Source organism: Camelus bactrianus, chromosome 12, assembly GCF_048773025.1.
Source record: "Camelus bactrianus isolate YW-2024 breed Bactrian camel chromosome 12, ASM4877302v1, whole genome shotgun sequence".
In the NCBI taxonomy this organism is placed as follows: Eukaryota; Metazoa; Chordata; class Mammalia; order Artiodactyla; family Camelidae; genus Camelus; species Camelus bactrianus.
This window is the reverse complement of record NC_133550.1, coordinates 13,836,750-13,854,105: the sequence shown is the minus strand read 5'-3', so window position 1 is coordinate 13,854,105 and position 17,356 is coordinate 13,836,750. Positions and strand designations below refer to the sequence as shown.

The window sequence follows — 17,356 nt, the reverse complement described above, 5'->3', positions numbered from 1 at the left end:
TGGCCAGTAATCCACCCTTTGAAAAGCACTAAAATGGTTGGTGAGTTTATATTCCTCCTGTAAGGTAAACAATTGTACTTTTCAAATTTGGTACCATAAGACAGCAAAGTGAGACACAGTGATCCCTATAGATCCTTGAGACTCTTTCAGAGAGTTCATGGATGTTCAAATCATACATAGGTAAAAGATCTATTTAAAGGGCAAGATAGGCCAATTCATTTTAATATAACAGAGTATTAAAAGTTCACAGATGTGGTTTCAGATTCTACGCAACAGCTAACCTTTAAGAAACTATCTTTTTTCAGATTTTGGTGTAGCATCAAAGAAGAAAGATTATCTACAATTACCTGAAAAGAACCTTTCCTTTTCCTATTACATATCCGTGTGCAGACATGTTTTTTTCATATACTTCAGCCAAAACAACATATCACAACAGACTGAATGCAGGAGCAGCTATGATAATACAGCTGTTTTCTATTTAGATAGTTGAAGCTCTTCCCCCAATTTTTTGAAACTATATATTTGTTATTTTAAAACAAGTAAATGAATACTCTAAAAAATTTCTCCATTTTAACTTCTAATATCCTAAATATAAATAGATACAACCATGATAAACAACAGCTCTTTGGCATCTCCAATAATTTTTAAAGGTATATAGGGGTGAGTACTAAGTCCGAAGCAGTTTGCGACCCACAGTTTGAGAAATAACAAACAGCAGAGTACCCTGGATTGATCAAAGAGAAGGTTAAAATTAATTTTTGGATTTCACGCTCAGACATGCAGGGACAGGTTTCAGAGAAAGGAGCCAGCTTAAATAGACCAAATAGTTTTGTAGCAAATGACTGAAAACAGATGGGAGTGAGAATTAGACTGAATCATAAGTTAGGCAACACATGGCCTAAGCTTAGACCCAATCTGGAAGCAGCTTAGTATAGGCAACTACTGACTAGAACTTTTTAAAAGTCTCTCCAGGCTTTTGGAGGATTCAAGAAACTATTTTGAGCTGTTCTCAGAAAGGTTACTAAGGGAAAAACAAAGATCCAACAACATGCTAAAGTGACAGCAGGAAGCAGAGTTAGAAATAACTAGAGAACATCATACCTATCTACCTATGCTTGCCCTCAATATGCATTTTAGAAACAGGAAAATTCCTGGAAACTAGCAGGCAGTCAAAAATCTAATGTTTTGTTTCATTTTTTTTCTTACTCATTTTCAGATAAAGTATGATCCCTAAAACAATAAACCAATAGCAACCAACCCCAAAACACTGACATTTAAGGATAAAATTTAAGCCTTCATGGATTTAATTTAAACAGACTGCAAACAACAACAAACCTGATGGACTTTAATATTAAACTCCAGTATGAGTTTGGTCCGAGATATGAAATAGTTACAATATCCCACAATGACAGTCATGGAGATGCTCAGGAATACTCAAGGAAAAAAAAAAACTATTTTCTAAGGCTGTCCACAAACTGGTAACACAGTGATCTATCCAGGGTATTCCAGTGTTCACTGACTGACTTTCAAAAGTGCCAAACACAGATATGCAAAATATTCACAAACTACTGCTTGATCAAAACTTAAAAAAAAAAAATTAAAGAAAATGGTGCTATGAGAGACATGTTAATACCAGAAATACCAGAAAAACCATGTTAAATAAAACCAGCATGGTGTTACTCAAGTTTGATAAAGCTTAAATAAACATTACTGGCAAGAAACTTGGTGCCAACACAAATCATTTACATCAATCGTATGTTATATTCAATATATCATCCTGTTTTTATAGTAAAATCGGGCATATTCCTGTTTCAAAAAGAATGGTTATGCTCTGGTTTTTAATCTGAAAAAAAATAGTGTAACTTTTCTATTATATGGTAAATGCTAAGCTCCAAATAAAAATCGACTAAGTACTAAATGTACATAAATATCCTCTATTTGCTATGTCAGAAAGCAGCACCATTCCAGATAAGAAGATATCAGTAGGTAATTCCACTCAAAGAAAACAAGTTGGGTTTTGGGAGAACGTGAGGCTACAGCAGAACAAAACTGTTCCCATGCAGGCCCAAGCCACGAGCTCACAAAGTAACTTTTCTACCCGAGTCGTGGCTCCTGCTAGACTTTCACAAATTGCATTTATTAAAGACAAATGCAGTATTGAATAGAAAAGAGAAACTTTTCATAGTCAGGTTTCAAATGTATGAGAATACTGAGGATTAAAATCACCAAAAGATGAAAAAGCTAACAAAGTGAAGTCCTGAGTTTGTAATGAGTTGTTCTCCTTCATAAGATTACTGCAGTAACTCACTTTTGGTTTAGTTGGGAATCTTTCCTAGATGTCTGCTTACAGTTTTAAAAGCCAGATAATAAATTTGTCTTCTCATAAAACCATCCCATTTTAACACTCATCCTTCCTCTCCAGGGAAGCCACACAATATATGTTTACTTTCAATGAACTTTGCTTCATTGTATACAAGCAGTGAGTACATTATTCAGATTAAAAAAAAAGTTTCTAAACAAAAGGACAAACAAGAGAAGGAAAGGAAACAAAATACTATGATTTAACAGAAGGAGAGAGAAAAAAAGAAAAAACCCCACACATTCTTTCAACAAAGTGTCCACCAGGGAAATTCTGAAGAGAAAATGTCATAATAAAATTTTAAGACATAAAATGACCCCAATGCAAAATATTTGTTGTTGCTGATTTTTGTTCTGTTTTTAACTCAAAGGAGTTATTATTTCTTGTCATTTATGTTCCTTATTTTTTGTTTATCCATTCCCACTGGGTCAGTAGAACCATTTCAATTTCATTTTCTTTACAGTCTATTTTTCTTCCTGATTCTTCAATAGTAAGTTCCTTGATCTAAGGTTCTATTTATGAATGTTTGGACTAGAAAGGACCTTGAGAGGTCATCAAGTCCATCCTTCTGCTTTCCAGTAGAATTCATAACTACAATCTCAGATGGATGCAAATGTATCAAAAGAAAATGTGTCCTGTCCCTAGCAGCATGCTACTTCATTCCACACAAATATTTCCATTCACAATTTGCAATTTTCTAAAAATGAAAGTAAAAATTAAAACCCCAAAAGAGGAAGGTGCTTTAAAAATGCATTTATCAGCTAAAATTGCTCAAACATAAATTCAACTATCAGGCTAAAATTAACATACAGGAAAGTTGTTAGTTGCCAACATAAAGTCTTTAGTCCCTAGAGATGTCTTCTGATATTTTATCTTTTTGGTAGTACCATTTTACCTTCATAGCATGAAAAACTTAAGACCAGCACACCAATAAACTATAATTATAAATAGCAATTATATGTATCATGTACATGTGTGTGTCTGAGTACATTTTTTTTCACATGTGGTGTAGGTTTTTATTCCAAACAGAAAATGAAAAGTTGGATCTAAATTGAAGATGTCAATATTATGGGGAAGCTACAGTACAAATGTTATATGGGCAATAATTTAATTCTTTAATATGTAACTTTAAATGTTCAGGAAATGATTTTTCTTCCTAAAAGAGTTTCCAAAACAAAATTTCATCTGATGGCAAAAAACATGCAACTATGAGGAAACACTGTTAAATCGTTCTAGAATTATTTTTTTTTAAAGGAAGCAGGACCAGAAGTCTTGGAAATGGGGGAAAAATAATACTTAAAAAAAAACAGGGACCAGGGACCATAAAGTCCAGAAACTATATTCTGATGAAATAGTTTCCTAGGAAGATTATAAAATGAATTATTATATAGATGGCTTATGAACTATTGGTAAGTAATGTAGTGATCTATAAACACTAGCATAAGACAGCTAAATAGTAACTCATGTTTAACTTTACTTTCTTTTTTGACAGAGTCACTAGCCTAGGAGCTGAGATAATGTTAGAGACAGATATATTTAGATTTCACCAGAACACCTCTTAATACTTCACAGGAAATATAGGTTAGATAACAAAACAGTAGGTGGATTCATAACTGAATTTTACCCAAAAGGTTGATTAATGGATTAATATCAACCTAATGATAGTATGCTGATGCCCTTATACATTTTTACCAGTGACCTAAAACAAAAGCATAGGTGTCATGTTTATCAAATTTAACTATCAATGATACAAAGATATGAGGAATGGTTAAGAGGCTAAATAACATTATCAAGCTAAAACAACAAACCAAAACTAACAAGATGATAATTACAGGGATAAACGCAAAGTCACCAATTACAATGAAAAAATTAATTACAAAAATTAATGTGATCTTAGGCTTTAAGAACAAAGGTTATCAAATGCAGTGAAAACAAAAACAAAAACAAAAAACCTGTACTCTCCCCTATACTCTGTATTGATCAGATTACATCTGAGATGTTGTATTTAGATCTAGATAAGAAACCCTAAAAACTCAGGCAATTAAGGTGATTGAACTTTATTAAAAACGTCACTTAAAAAATAGTTGAAAGAACTTCCCAGGAAGAGAAGCCTTAACAGGACATAACTGTCATCGAATATCTGAAAGGCTACCATATTGACAAGAAATTAGGTTTATTTATTGTAGCTTCAGATGGCAGGACTAAAGAGCTTCAGCACAATGTAAAGAATGTTCTAAAAGTAGAGCTCCAACAGGGCCATCTGTGAAGTAGGCATCTCTTCCTTACAGCATTCAGAAGTTAAAAGACCACCCACCAGAGATTCTAAAATGATGCATTTTCACATTTCATGAATATACTCGACCCTAAAAGAAGCCTGTTAGGTAGGGTAAGGCAACATTCAAAAATGAGAAGCTTAAAAATTGTTTTCTTTGAAATGCTTCTAGAGATGGAAGACTTTTTTTCATAAACTCTAAAATCATAGTACCACAGAGAAACCAACAACAAAAGAAATTAATACTTTTTCTTTTTTAATGAATGCTGAATTTGTTTTTCTCAAAGAAACAACATCTGCACCTTCTTCAGTACCTTTATCAAGGGATAAGAGACAATTATATGCCAGCCTGCCAACTAGTTTCAAGAAGAGAGCTGATTTTATTAGCTATTTACATGGCAATGCTATTTGCGCCACCTAAAACTTCCTTTCAAAAAGGCTCCTCCTCATTAGACGTGGATAGGAGGCTGCTGTAACACTGACTCCCTCCTACTGCAGCCTAGCAAAAACTCAGTCTTGACATTACAAAACAATAACTTGTGAGAACTTCAGAGCAGCTGTGTTCAGCCAGAGCCAGGGACTTAAAACAGCAGCTTGAGAGTTGGTTGAAAAAAAATTTTCATTTTGGGTTGGAAGTTGGGAGAGGAAAGAGGAGATATACAGTAACAGTATCCAGTAACATTTAAATAGCCATGGTAAACAAAAATGCTTAAAAGTTACAACACTGAAACTGTCACAGGATGTAACCTTTGATCCACAAGTTTAAAGATGAGCAGTGTTATCATTCTCTAGCTTTCTGCTAGGTGTTAACACTAGAGAAAAAATAATCTTGCACTTAATAGTGCCCGAGTCAAAGCCACCACAAATTCTAGGATGAAGGACTAAAACAAGGAACTTTGCTCTCTTGTTAGACTTTTGTATATGTGTGCTGCTGCCAGGCCAACTGTGAAAATATCTGAATGTGCAATACTGGAACCCAATTAAGTAATTAATTTTAAAAGGTCAGTAATTAATTGGTCTCAATGTGCTATAGGGGTAATTTCCTGGCCAGGAGGACAAATGGTTGCTGAAAACCAAAGGTTAGTATAAACATACTCTGGATTCTCTTCATATAACAACTTTACCAGTACTTCAGATGTTACTTTGTTTCCAAAAGTAAAAGGAGAAGAAAAGGAATGTAAAAGACAAATCTATGCAATAGTGAAGAAGTTATTAATTAATTGACTGTATTATTAGTTCGCTATTAAATAATACACAACTATCAAACAAAGGGCAAAGACTTGTCCCGTTTCTGTACAGAATTAAGAACTGGTAAGACTACTTAGTATAGCTGCCAAACTTTTCTTTAGCTTCTTTTCTTACAGACATGTTACATTTCGCAATAGTCTCCACTTACCTTATATCCTCCATGTTTAAGTACAAATTGTGTTTGATTTCCCCAACCCTTGCCTTATTATGACATAGCTTTAGTTTCTGAGTCTGGACACAAAGAAAAAACTGAAATTTTTCACTTTCCTGAAATATGTGTCCATTTTATTTACACCATTAAAAAATTACACTAACTAAAACTAACTGCAACCATCCAATTAGCAACTCTTCAAGAATATGAGTGGGTAAGACATACATTTAACAAAACAAACTTCAGTATCTTCTATATTTTTCTGCACTTAGAATACCTATAAAGACCGATGTCACTACATTACTTACACTACTGCAAAGTTTTTAAATATAGGAATCAAGTGAGCTTGCAGAGAAAACTCTGCACACCCTCACAAATCTACACGTATTATGACACAACCCTCAGAAATACTAAAATACCCTCTGTTAAGTGGAAAACAAACTTTTAAAGTTAAGAAAGTAGCAACGCGGGAATCTGGGTAGGAGGTGCCCTGGGTAGTAAACACCCCAGTCAGAGAACATAACAAGCAATTCAGAGCAACATATAACTCCCGATGGGGCTCCAACTTGGCCGATGAAGTCCCAAGCCCCTGTCCCCGAGTTGAGGAAAAGATGAAGTGTGGGAAGAGGAAGAGAGGGAGAAAGGAAATTAGAGTAGAAGCGATAAAAGTGTTCTATTTTTCTCCTTCTCTACCTCTATCCCTGCTTGCTTGCAGGCTGGTCACCAGACAGGGTGCCATATCCACCAAAAGCCCTAAATCCATTTCTCAGGCTTCTTCTGATACCTAGACTAAACACCTGTATATATCAGCCGTCTCCTAACCAAACACTTCCCTTACGCCTCTGAATTCCCTCATTCCTTTCCCAAAGTGATGTCTTTTGGCTACTAAGCTACCTATTAAGTCTTCCTAAACTCATTCACTTAATTTTCTCCAAATCTATACTTTCACTCTTATATCATGTCACTGATACTCTTTTTTATAATTCAATCGAAATGGCATGCTCTCACTTCCAGTGGTTTACCTCTCCCGATCTTTCAAGCCAAACCCAATGCTATATTTTCACCTACTCATCCCTACCTCCTGCCTATTACCCCTGCTTCTTCCACTGCCAAGCCTCTAACTCCACTCTTAAAAGAAGCCCTGGGTCTTCAACCAGTTTAGTACCCCTCCCCTTTCTCCCATTCCACCCCATTCCAGGCTCCACTAGCCTTCCATTCCCTCAGGATTCAACTCCCCTCTCCTTGCCACGCCCTGTGCCCCCCGGGGCTACTTACCCCAAGTTCTCCCCACACTTCAGGCCTCTGGCCCCGCCTTCCCCCCAAAGGAAGGAGGCGGGAGGAGGGAGAGAAGAGGGGCGGCACGCCTCAAGGTGAAGGCGACCACCCATTAGTGGTCATTGACGCCAGTCATAGCTTCCTTCTCTCTTATTGGTCGGCCTTAGCCTATGCCCCACCCTCTTCCTCAGACAGGGCCTGGCCACCGCCTCAGCGCCCCCGTCCAACACACACTGGGAGGGGAGACCCCAGCCTGGGACAGTGGGACTGGCCAGAGTTGATGGAGAGACTCCCGTCAGATCATGGACTAGTTAATATTAACAGGACTCACCCGCTGGTAGCTCCGTCGCCTCCCGCCCGCCCGTGCTCGGTCCCACAATCTGTCTCCAGCTCCTCCTTTCCCCCCTCAGCGGAGCAGATACTTTCCTCTCGTCCGGCCAGGCGCGCTCACTTCTCGCGAGATGTGGAGGGGGTGGAGGAAGGGCGAGATCCGCAGAGCCTGAGTTGGAAAGGGGCCGAGGGGCGGGGCTCTGGAAAAAGACTAGGCCGGACTTTCGGTGGGCAGGGCTAGGGAGGGAGGCTGAGCGAGTTGGGAAAGCGTTGGTCACACGTGTTTGGCTGCCGAGAGTAAAGGGGGAAAGAAAGAAAAAGAATGAAATGGAATCCTTACAGGTGCCTGTTGTAGTGGAGATCCAAAAGGTTCTTATTTTAAAGAATGAGATTATCTCAAAGGAGCGCACGTTAAAAACGAGACAAGATTATACCTCAATAAAGCTGTTAAAAAGAAAGGGGGGGGGGAACCCGAGATAGCTACGCAAGATGGTTCAGGGTTCCAGATAGCCAAGTAGTTTCATTTTCTTCTTTGCACTTACAGTAGCATCGCTGCAGTGTGTGTGACTGTATACAGAGGTAGGGAATGGTAAAAATTCAACCGCAGGAATTGGAGACTTAAAATGGGCAGATTGTTTCTACTGTCCTCCAGTTACTTCCTTAATGGCAAAGTGGTTTGAAATACCCTTAGCCCTAGAACTGAAGTGAATGTATTGGGAAAAGCAAGTGCCCTGCACAGCAATCCCAAGTCCGTCATTTTCTCTGAGTCTCTTTCCAATGGGACCAGCAATCGCATTTTACTCAGAGCTGTAGTGATCAAATGAGATAGTATATGAAACTTCTTGGGAATTAAAAGGCACTATATTTATTACTCAGCAAGTATTTTAACAAATACTTAGGACATACAATGTGCAAAGAACTGTTCTGGGCATGGGGAGAAGAGTAAACAGATCAGGTCCCTGCTCAGGTAGAATTTACGTTTTAGTGGGGAGGGGGAGATAGTTATTAAACACAAATATTTCAGTTAGTGTAAGAGTGCTTCAGAGTAATGAGAGATAGTGACTAAGAGTAGGATGGCAACTTTGCTCCTGGTGTTGAGAAGGCCTCTTTGGTTTTAATCGAGTTGAACTCTGAGAAAGAGACAGCCTTGGGAAGATTTTGGTTGAAACATCAAATTCACAGACTGTATTCAAAATTTTCTCATATGGTTACCAAGGTGGTAAATTTTATGTAATGTGGTTTTTTACAACTGAAAGTAATTTTTAAAATGTTACTGTAATTATAAGGAGAGTTGCCTCAAAATATTACCTAAGGAATCTCTTTTCTCTTAGGTAACTTTCTCTTGCAGCTTTATATTACTCAGCTTTCTGAACTTCCTGCCTAGGATCTCATCTAGCCTCGTAGCCTCTGAAAGGTAGAAAGAATCCAGGTGATTTCTTCCTAAGTAACAAAGATGAAACAGAAGAACAGAATCACTTAACTTACCTAAGTTCTTGTGAAGTGAATTGAGAAAAGTTGAGAAGAGTCCTGGCTTCCAAACTACTCTCCCCAAAAACAATTCCTACTTAAAATAATACAATGATTGAAACAGACCCTCAATATATATGGGAGATTTAATAACAGAAGGACCATTACAAATCAGAGAGGAGGTGATTCTGCAAATTATGCTAGGTAAATTGACTATTACTCTATACATACAATAATAAACAGAATAGCTAACATTTATAGATCTTACTATGTTCCAGGCACCATTCTAAGTGTTTAACATGTATTAATTCATTTTCCCCCAAATTTATATTTCCAATTCATCTCTCTCCCCTGAACTGCAGACTAATATCTCCAACTGCCTACTTAACAGATCCACTGGGATGTCTGATCAGTATTTCAAACTTACCATGTCCAAAACAAATTTTTCCTTTCTCTCCCACATGTGCCCTTTCCCTAGTCTTCCCTATCTTAGTAAAAGATCCCTTCATTGTTCCAGTTGTATTTTTTAATTGATATAATTCATATACCATAAAATTAATCTTTAAAGTGTACAATTCAGTGATTTTTTTTTTAGTACATTCACAAAGCTATGCAACTATCACCAATATCCAATTCCAGAACATTTTCATCACCTTCCAAAGAAACCCCATACTCACTAGCAGTCACTTCCCATTTACCCCAACAAAACCCTGGCAAACACAAGTCTACTTTCTGTCTTTGTGGATTTCCCTATTATAGACATTTTATGTAAATGAGATAATATCCTCAAAAAACTAAAAACAGACTTACCATATGATTCAGCAATTCCTACTCCTGGGCATATATCTGGAGGGAACTCTTAATTTGAAAAGATACATGCACCTCAGTGTTCATAGCAGCACTATATACAATAGCCAAGACTGGAAACAATCTAAATGTCCATCGACAGATGACTGGATAAAGAAGCTGTGGTATATTTACACAATGGAATACTACTCAGCCATAAAAATGAATAAAATAATGTCATTTGTAGCAACATGGTTGGACCTGCAGATCATCATTCTAAGTGAAGTAAGCCAGAAAGAGAAAGAACACCGTATGATATCACTTATATGTGCAATTTAAAAAAGGAAAAAGAAGACACTAATGAACTTATCTACAAAACTGAAACAAACTCACAGGCATAATAAACGAACTTATGGTTACCTGGAGGGAAAGAAGGTAGGAAGGGATAAATTGGGAGATCAAGATTTGCAAATATTAACTAAATATTAACTACTATATATAAAATAGATAAAGAACAAATTTCTTCTGTATAGCACAGGGAACTATATTCAATATCTTGTAGTAACCTACAATGAAAAAGAATATGAGAATAAATAAATAAATAAATAAATAAATAAATAAATAAATAAATGAAATAATATAATATGTGGCCTTTTGTATCTGGCTTCTTTCACTTACCATAATGTTTTCAAAGTTCATTCATGTTGTAATGTGTATCAGTCAGTACTTTATTCCTTTTATGGCTGAGTGGTATTCTATTGAATGGATATACCAATTTTTGTTTTATCCATTCATCAGTTGATGGGTATTTGAGTTGTTCCTGCTTTGGGGCTATTATGAATAATGTTACTTTGACCATCCATTTACAAGTTTTTACATGGACGTTGTTTTCAATTTTCATGATATATACTGAGGAATGGACTTGCTAAGTCATGTGGTAAGTCTGTGTTTAACTTTTTTAGAAACTGCCAAACAGTTTTCCAAAGTATTTGCATTATTTTACATTCCTACCAGCAATATATGAAGGCTCCAATTTCTCCCCATCCTCACACCATCACTTTTATTATCCATCATTCTGATTCTAGCCATCCTAGTGGATATGAAATGGCATCTCTTGTGGTTTTTAAAAAATTATTTTTATTTATTTTACGGGGGAGGTAATTAGGTTTATTCATTTTAATGGAGGTGGTGGGGATTGAACCGAGGACCTTATGCATGCTAAGCACATACTCTACCACTGAGCTATACCCTCATCATGGTTTTGATTTGCATTTCCCTAATGGCTAATAGTGCTGAACATCACTTCATATGTTTATTGGCCATTTATACATCTTCTATGGAAAAATGTTTATTCAAATCCTTTGCCCAATTTTTAATTGGGTTATTTGTTTATAACAATCTAGTTTGCATGAAATACAAATTACATCTTTCTACATTGTATGACCATCAACATAGATTTATGATTATTGTTTTATACAATTGTCTTTTGAATACTATGGGAGAGAAAGAGTTATTAACAAAAATTACATCATACCATCTTTTATATTTACCTACATAGCTATTTTATTAGTGCTTTTATTTCTTCATGTGGATTACAGTTACTGTCCAGTGACCTTTCACTTCAGCTTGAAGGACTCCCTTTAGTATTTCTTGTAGGTCAGGCTTGCTACTAATGGATTCTTTCCATTTTTATCTATGAGAATGTCTTAATTTCTCATTCATTTTTGAAGAATAGCTTTTCTTGATATAAAATTTTGGGTTGACAGCCCTTTTCTTTTAGTACTTTGAATATGTCACACTGCTGCCTCTAGTCTCCATGCTTTCTGATGAGAAATTGTATTGAGGACTCCTCATACATGGTGACTCACTCCTCTCTGGCTGCTTTCAAATTAACTTTTTTTTTTTTAACATTTTTTTTTATTGAGTTATAGTCATTTTACAATGTTGTGTCTCAAGATTCACTCTTAATCTTTGTCTTTTGACAGTGTGTTTATGATATGTGTAGGTGTGGATCTGTATGAAGTTTTCCTACTTGGAGTCTGTTGAACTTCTTGGATATGTAGATTGTTTTTCATCAAATTTGGGAAGTTTTTAGCCATTATTTCTTCAAATATTTTGTACTTTTTTCTCCTCTCCTCTCCTTCCATGGTACATTTTATGGCATATCACAGGTCATTTTTCTTCACTTGTTACTATTGTTTCTCAGACTGGATCATTTCAACTGACTTGCTTTCAAATTCACTGTTTCTCTCTTCTTTTACTCAAATCTGCTGTTGAGCCCTTCCAGTGAATTTTTTCATTTTAGTTATTGAATTTTTAAACACCAAAATTTCTATTTGGTTCTTTAAAAAATAATTTCTGTATTTTCATGGATATTCTCTATTTGGTCAGACATTCTCCTTTATTTAGTTTTGTAGACTTTTTTTTTTATAGTTCTTTGAATATATTTTATTTATTTGATTATTTTTAATTGAGGTAACATTGGTTTATAACATTATATAAGTTTCATGTGTACAACATTCTATTTTGCATTCTTTATACACTACAGTGTGCTCATCACCAAAAGTTTGGTTTCCAACTGTCACCATAGAGTTGATCCCCATCTCACCCTCCTTCACCTCACTCCCTCTCTGGTGACCGCTACTCTTCTCTATATCTATGTGTTTGTTTTTTGTTTGGTTTGGTTTTATCATTTATTTTTGCTTTGTTTTTACATTCCACATATGAGTGAATCATATATTTGTCTTTCTCCATTTGACTTATTTTACTTAGCATAATACCCTCAAAGCCATTTTATGTTGTCACAAATGGCAAGATTTCATCTTTTTTAGGGCTGAGTAGCATTCCTTTGTGTGTATGTGTATGTGAACATGTGAGTGTGTGTGTATCACATCTTCTTTATCCATTCTTGAATATATTTTAAACGGCTGATTGAAAGTCTTGGTCTAGTAAGTTCATTATCTGATCTTTCTCAGAGATAGTTTCTATTGACTACTTTTTTCATTTGTATAATCCATATTTTTTCTTTCTTTGAATATCTCATAATTTTTTGTTGAAAACTTGACATTTAAAATAATATAATGTGGCAACAATGTAAGTCAGATTCTCTGCCTCCCCCAAGGTCTGTTTTGATGCTGTTTGTTGTTGGTGGTGATTGTTTAATGGCTTTTCTGGAATAATTCTGTAAATTCTGTATTCTTTGTCATGTGTGTCCACTGACGTCTCTGCTGAGTTAGCCTAGTAATCATGTAATTATTGGATAGAGATTTCCCTAAATGTCTGGAACCAGTATATCTTTGCCAAGGGACTTTGAGTTCATGTCCGGTTATGCCTTCAACACTCAGCCAGGCAGTTTACAACTCTGCCTTAGGCTTCAGTTTCTGCTTATGCAGAGCCTCAAGTTTAGTCAACAGTGACAGTTTAAGGACATCTAAGGTCCTTCCTGACCATGCACACAGCCTTATAAATGTGCATTGCCTTCGAAATTTCCTGGAACATGTCAGAACATTCCAAAGCCTCAGTGGACATTGTAATCCCCACATTTTCCTTTTAAATTTTTGGTTAGTCTATTTTTTACCCCAACTGTTACCTGCCACCACAGAGGTTTCTGAAATTGACTCTGTAAACTGATTAGATTTAAAGATGCTAATGACTCTATTTCCAGTAGTAAAGTGAGCACTCATAGTCCATGATGTGAACTGGTAATAGACATATACAAAATATCTGTAAGATACTCCTAATCAACTACTTATGAGAAGCAAGGAGCTGGTTGACTGTGTATGTGATACTTCAAACATTTTTTAGATAACTAACAAGTATTAATGAGATTGGCTGGTTGCTCCTGTCACTGGACAAAGTGGTGAAAGAAAAGGATGAGCTCAGAGATTCAAATTTTCATTTCAGTTACCACATAAATGACCTGAAGTCTTCTATGTGTGCCCTTAAGGAGGTCCTCATGTCTCATAGCAGAAGGGCTGAGACTGTTGAAAATCAAATCCATAATCTCATTCTGTGACTAGCTGAATTACAACTCAAGTTGAATTCCCAGCCTTTCTGGGTGCCTACTGTTAAAGTGGGGATATTGATTGGGAAAGAATGGGATCCTTTAAGATGGGCTTAGGATGTGTGGGAAGAACCTGATGAAACTGGGGACATTGAGTCCCTAAATTCTGATGAGTCTTCTTTGCCATTGAAGAGACTGCCCTATTTCCAGCCTCCTACCCACAGTGGCCTTTCTACCTCCATTTGAGGGGATTAAACCTTCATTGCCTAAGGAAAGTGTAATGGCCAACCCTGAGGCAGTTTGCCTTGCAAGACAAGGCTGATTCTCTAGACTCACCCCCACCACTCCTCTTTGCTTCTGGACCTATAACTAGACTCAAGTCCCAGCAGGACCCTAAAGATGAGATACAAAGTGTGACCCCTGAGGCAGTATGCTACACTCCAGAAGAACTACTTGAATTTTCTAGTTTATGCAGACAGAAAGCTAGGGAACATGTGTGAGAATGGATACTAAGGGTGTAGGATAACGGTGGAAGGAATACAAAGTTGGATCAGGCCAAATTTATTGATACAGGTTTACCAAGCAGAGATTCTGCATTTAATGTTGCAGCTTGGGAAGTTAGAAAGGACTGTAACAATTTCTTTGGTTGGCTGGCTAAAACATGGACTAAAAGATGGCCTACAGTGATCAAACTGGAATAGCCAGACATGCCTTGGTTTAATGTAGAGAAAGGGATTCAAAGTTTTAGGGAAACTGGAATATTGGAGTGTATTCATCATTTAAGACTCACTCATACTGGGAGGGTCTAGAAGACATACTTTTCACTAATACTATGAGAAAAAGATTTGTGAGGGGAGCCCCAGAATCCTTGGAGAACTCTGTGATTGCTCTTCTCTGTAGGCCAGATCTTACAGTGGGCACTGCAGTCACTGAATTGGGAAACCTAAATGCAGTGGGAGTAGTTTGATCCTGGGATGGCAGGGACCAAGTGGTAGCACTCAATACCAAAGACAAGGTAGACATAGTTACCATAATGAATAGCAGGGTCAAAGCAGCCATCAGAATAGTCTGACTCTCATAGACCTATGGCATTGGCTATTTGATCATGGTGTTCCTAGAAGTGAAATACATAAGAAGTCTGCTAAATTTCTTACTTGAGCTGTATAAGGAGAAAAGTTGTAGATCAGGCAAACAAAAATCTAACCTGAATGATAAAAACAGAGAGTCATAGCCCTTCGGTCAATTCCCACACTTGAGCCAGTTTAGAGATGCAGGACCTCTTATATGAAGAGGGGGCTCAGTCACCTTCAGGAAGGACCATGGTACACCACCCCAAAATTTACACCATTAATCTTTCTCCCAGTCTTCCCCAAAGAGACTTATAGCCTTTTACCAAGGTAATTGCATTGCGGAAAAGGAAATAATCAGACCTTTCAGGGATTACTGGGCACTGATTCCAAACCGACACTAATTCCAAAAGACTCAAAACATCACTGTAGCCAACCAGTCAGAGTAGGGGCTTACGGAGGTTAGATGATCAATGGAGTTTTAGCTGAGCCCTTCTCACAGTGGGCCTGGTGTTTCCCCAAACCCATCCTGTGGTTATTTCCCCAGTTCCAGAATGCATAATCCCATTAAACTTACTTATTTGGTCTATGAAGAAGGCAAGTGGATCTTGGAGAATGACAATGGATTATCACAGGTGTAACCAGGTGGTCACTCCAACTGTAGCTGCAGTAGGAGACGTAGTTTCATTGCTTGGGCAAATTAACCTGTGCCCTTGTACCTGGTATGCAGCCATTGATCTGGCAAATACCTTTTTCTCTATTGCTATCAATAAGGCACACTGGAAGCTGTTTGCTTCAAGCTGGCAAAGCCAGTAATACACCTTCACTGTGTTACCTCACAGGTGTATCAACTCTCCAGCTCTATGTCACGATTTAGTTTGCAGGGATCTTGACTGTCATTCATTTCCACAAGATATCACCCTGGTTCTTTATGTCAATGATGTGATGCTTATTAGACCATGTGAGTTAAGAAGTAGCAACTAATCTAGACTGATTGGTAAGATATTTGCATGCCAGAAGGTAGGAGATAAAATCTGACAATTCAGGGGTCTTCTATTTCAGTGAAATTTCTAGGGATCCAATGGTGTGGGACATAGCAAGATATCCCTTCTAAGGTGAAGGATAAGTTGTTGCATCTGGCCCCTCCTACAACCAATAAAGACGCACACTGCCTGGTGGACTTCCTTGAATTTGAGGCAACACACTCCTACTGGCCCATTTACTGAATGACCCAAAAAGCTGCTAGTTTTGAGGGGGGACCAGAATAAGAGAAGGCTCTGCAACAGGTCTTGTGCAAGCTGCTCCTACACTTGGGCCACATGATCTAGCAGATCTAACGGTGCTTGAAGTGTCAGTGGCAGATATGCTGTTTGGAGCTTTTGGCCAGCTCCTGTTGTTGAACTGCAGCATAGGACCTTAGAATTTGGAGCAAAGCTCTGCCATTCTCTGCAGTTAACTACTCTTCTTTTGAGAAACAGCTCTTGGCCTGCCACTGAGCCTTACTAGAGACTGAATCCTTAATCATGAGCAACCAAGTTGCCAAGCAACCTCAGTGGCCCATCGTGAACTGGGTGTTACCTGGCCCACTGGGCCATAAAATTGCATGTGCACAGCAGGACTCTACGTCTAATGGGGGTGGTATATATGTGATTGGGCTTGATCAGGCCCTGAAAGCACAGTAAGTTACATGAAAAAGTGGCCCAAATACCCATGAAGCCCACTCCTGCTACACTGCCATCTCTCTCCCAGCCTGAACCTATGGCGTCATGCAGAGTTCCCTATGATCACCTGGCAAAGGAAGAGACTTAGGCCTGTTTTACAAATAGTTCTGCACGATATGCAGGTACCTCTCTGAAGTAGACAGTTGCAGCACTATGGCCCCTTTCTGGGACATTCCTGAAGAACAGTGGTGAAGGGAAATCCTCTCAGTGAGCAGAACTCCAAGCAGGGCACCTGGTTGTTCTCTTTGCTTGGAAGGAGAAATGGACAGGCATAAGATTATACACCAATTTATGGGCTGTCGTTAATGGTTTGGTTGGATGGTCAGGGACTTGGAATAAACATGAGGGGAAAATCAGTGACACGGAATTTTGGGGAAGAAGTATGTATATGGACTTCTCTGAATGGGAAAAAAAAAGATATTTGTGTACCTTCTGAAATGTCACCAAAGGATGACTTTAGCAGAAGAGGATTTTAATAATCATGTGGATAGGATGACCTGTTTGGTGGATATCAATAAGCCTCTTTCCCCAGCCACTCCTGTCATCACTCAATGGACTCATGAACAAAGTGGCGATGGAGGCAGGGATGGAGGTTATGCATGGGTTCAGCAACATGGACTTCCATTCACCAAAGCCAACCTGATGGCCACTGCTGAGTGCCCATTATGGCACTGTTC

At 37.7% G+C, this 17,356-nt stretch overlaps 1 protein-coding gene across 8 annotated transcripts in view; it reads right to left on the bottom strand.

Annotated features, from left to right (window-relative positions):
• Positions 1-7,775, bottom strand: part of LOC105076295 (cyclic AMP-dependent transcription factor ATF-7) — an 81,685-nt gene extending 73,910 nt beyond the window's left edge. For 5 of the 8 annotated variants that reach the window (XR_012510583.1, XM_010964398.3, XM_045523654.2 and 2 more), the window contains exon 1: positions 7,306-7,389. The gene's annotated coding sequence lies outside the window, so the exon portion shown is untranslated. Of the gene's footprint in view, positions 1-6,027; positions 7,208-7,305; positions 7,390-7,636 lie in introns of those variants that run through there. The other 3 variants (XM_074374737.1, XM_074374739.1, XM_074374738.1) reach the window with 3 other exon arrangements.
• Between the last annotated feature and the right edge of the window lie 9,581 nt (positions 7,776-17,356).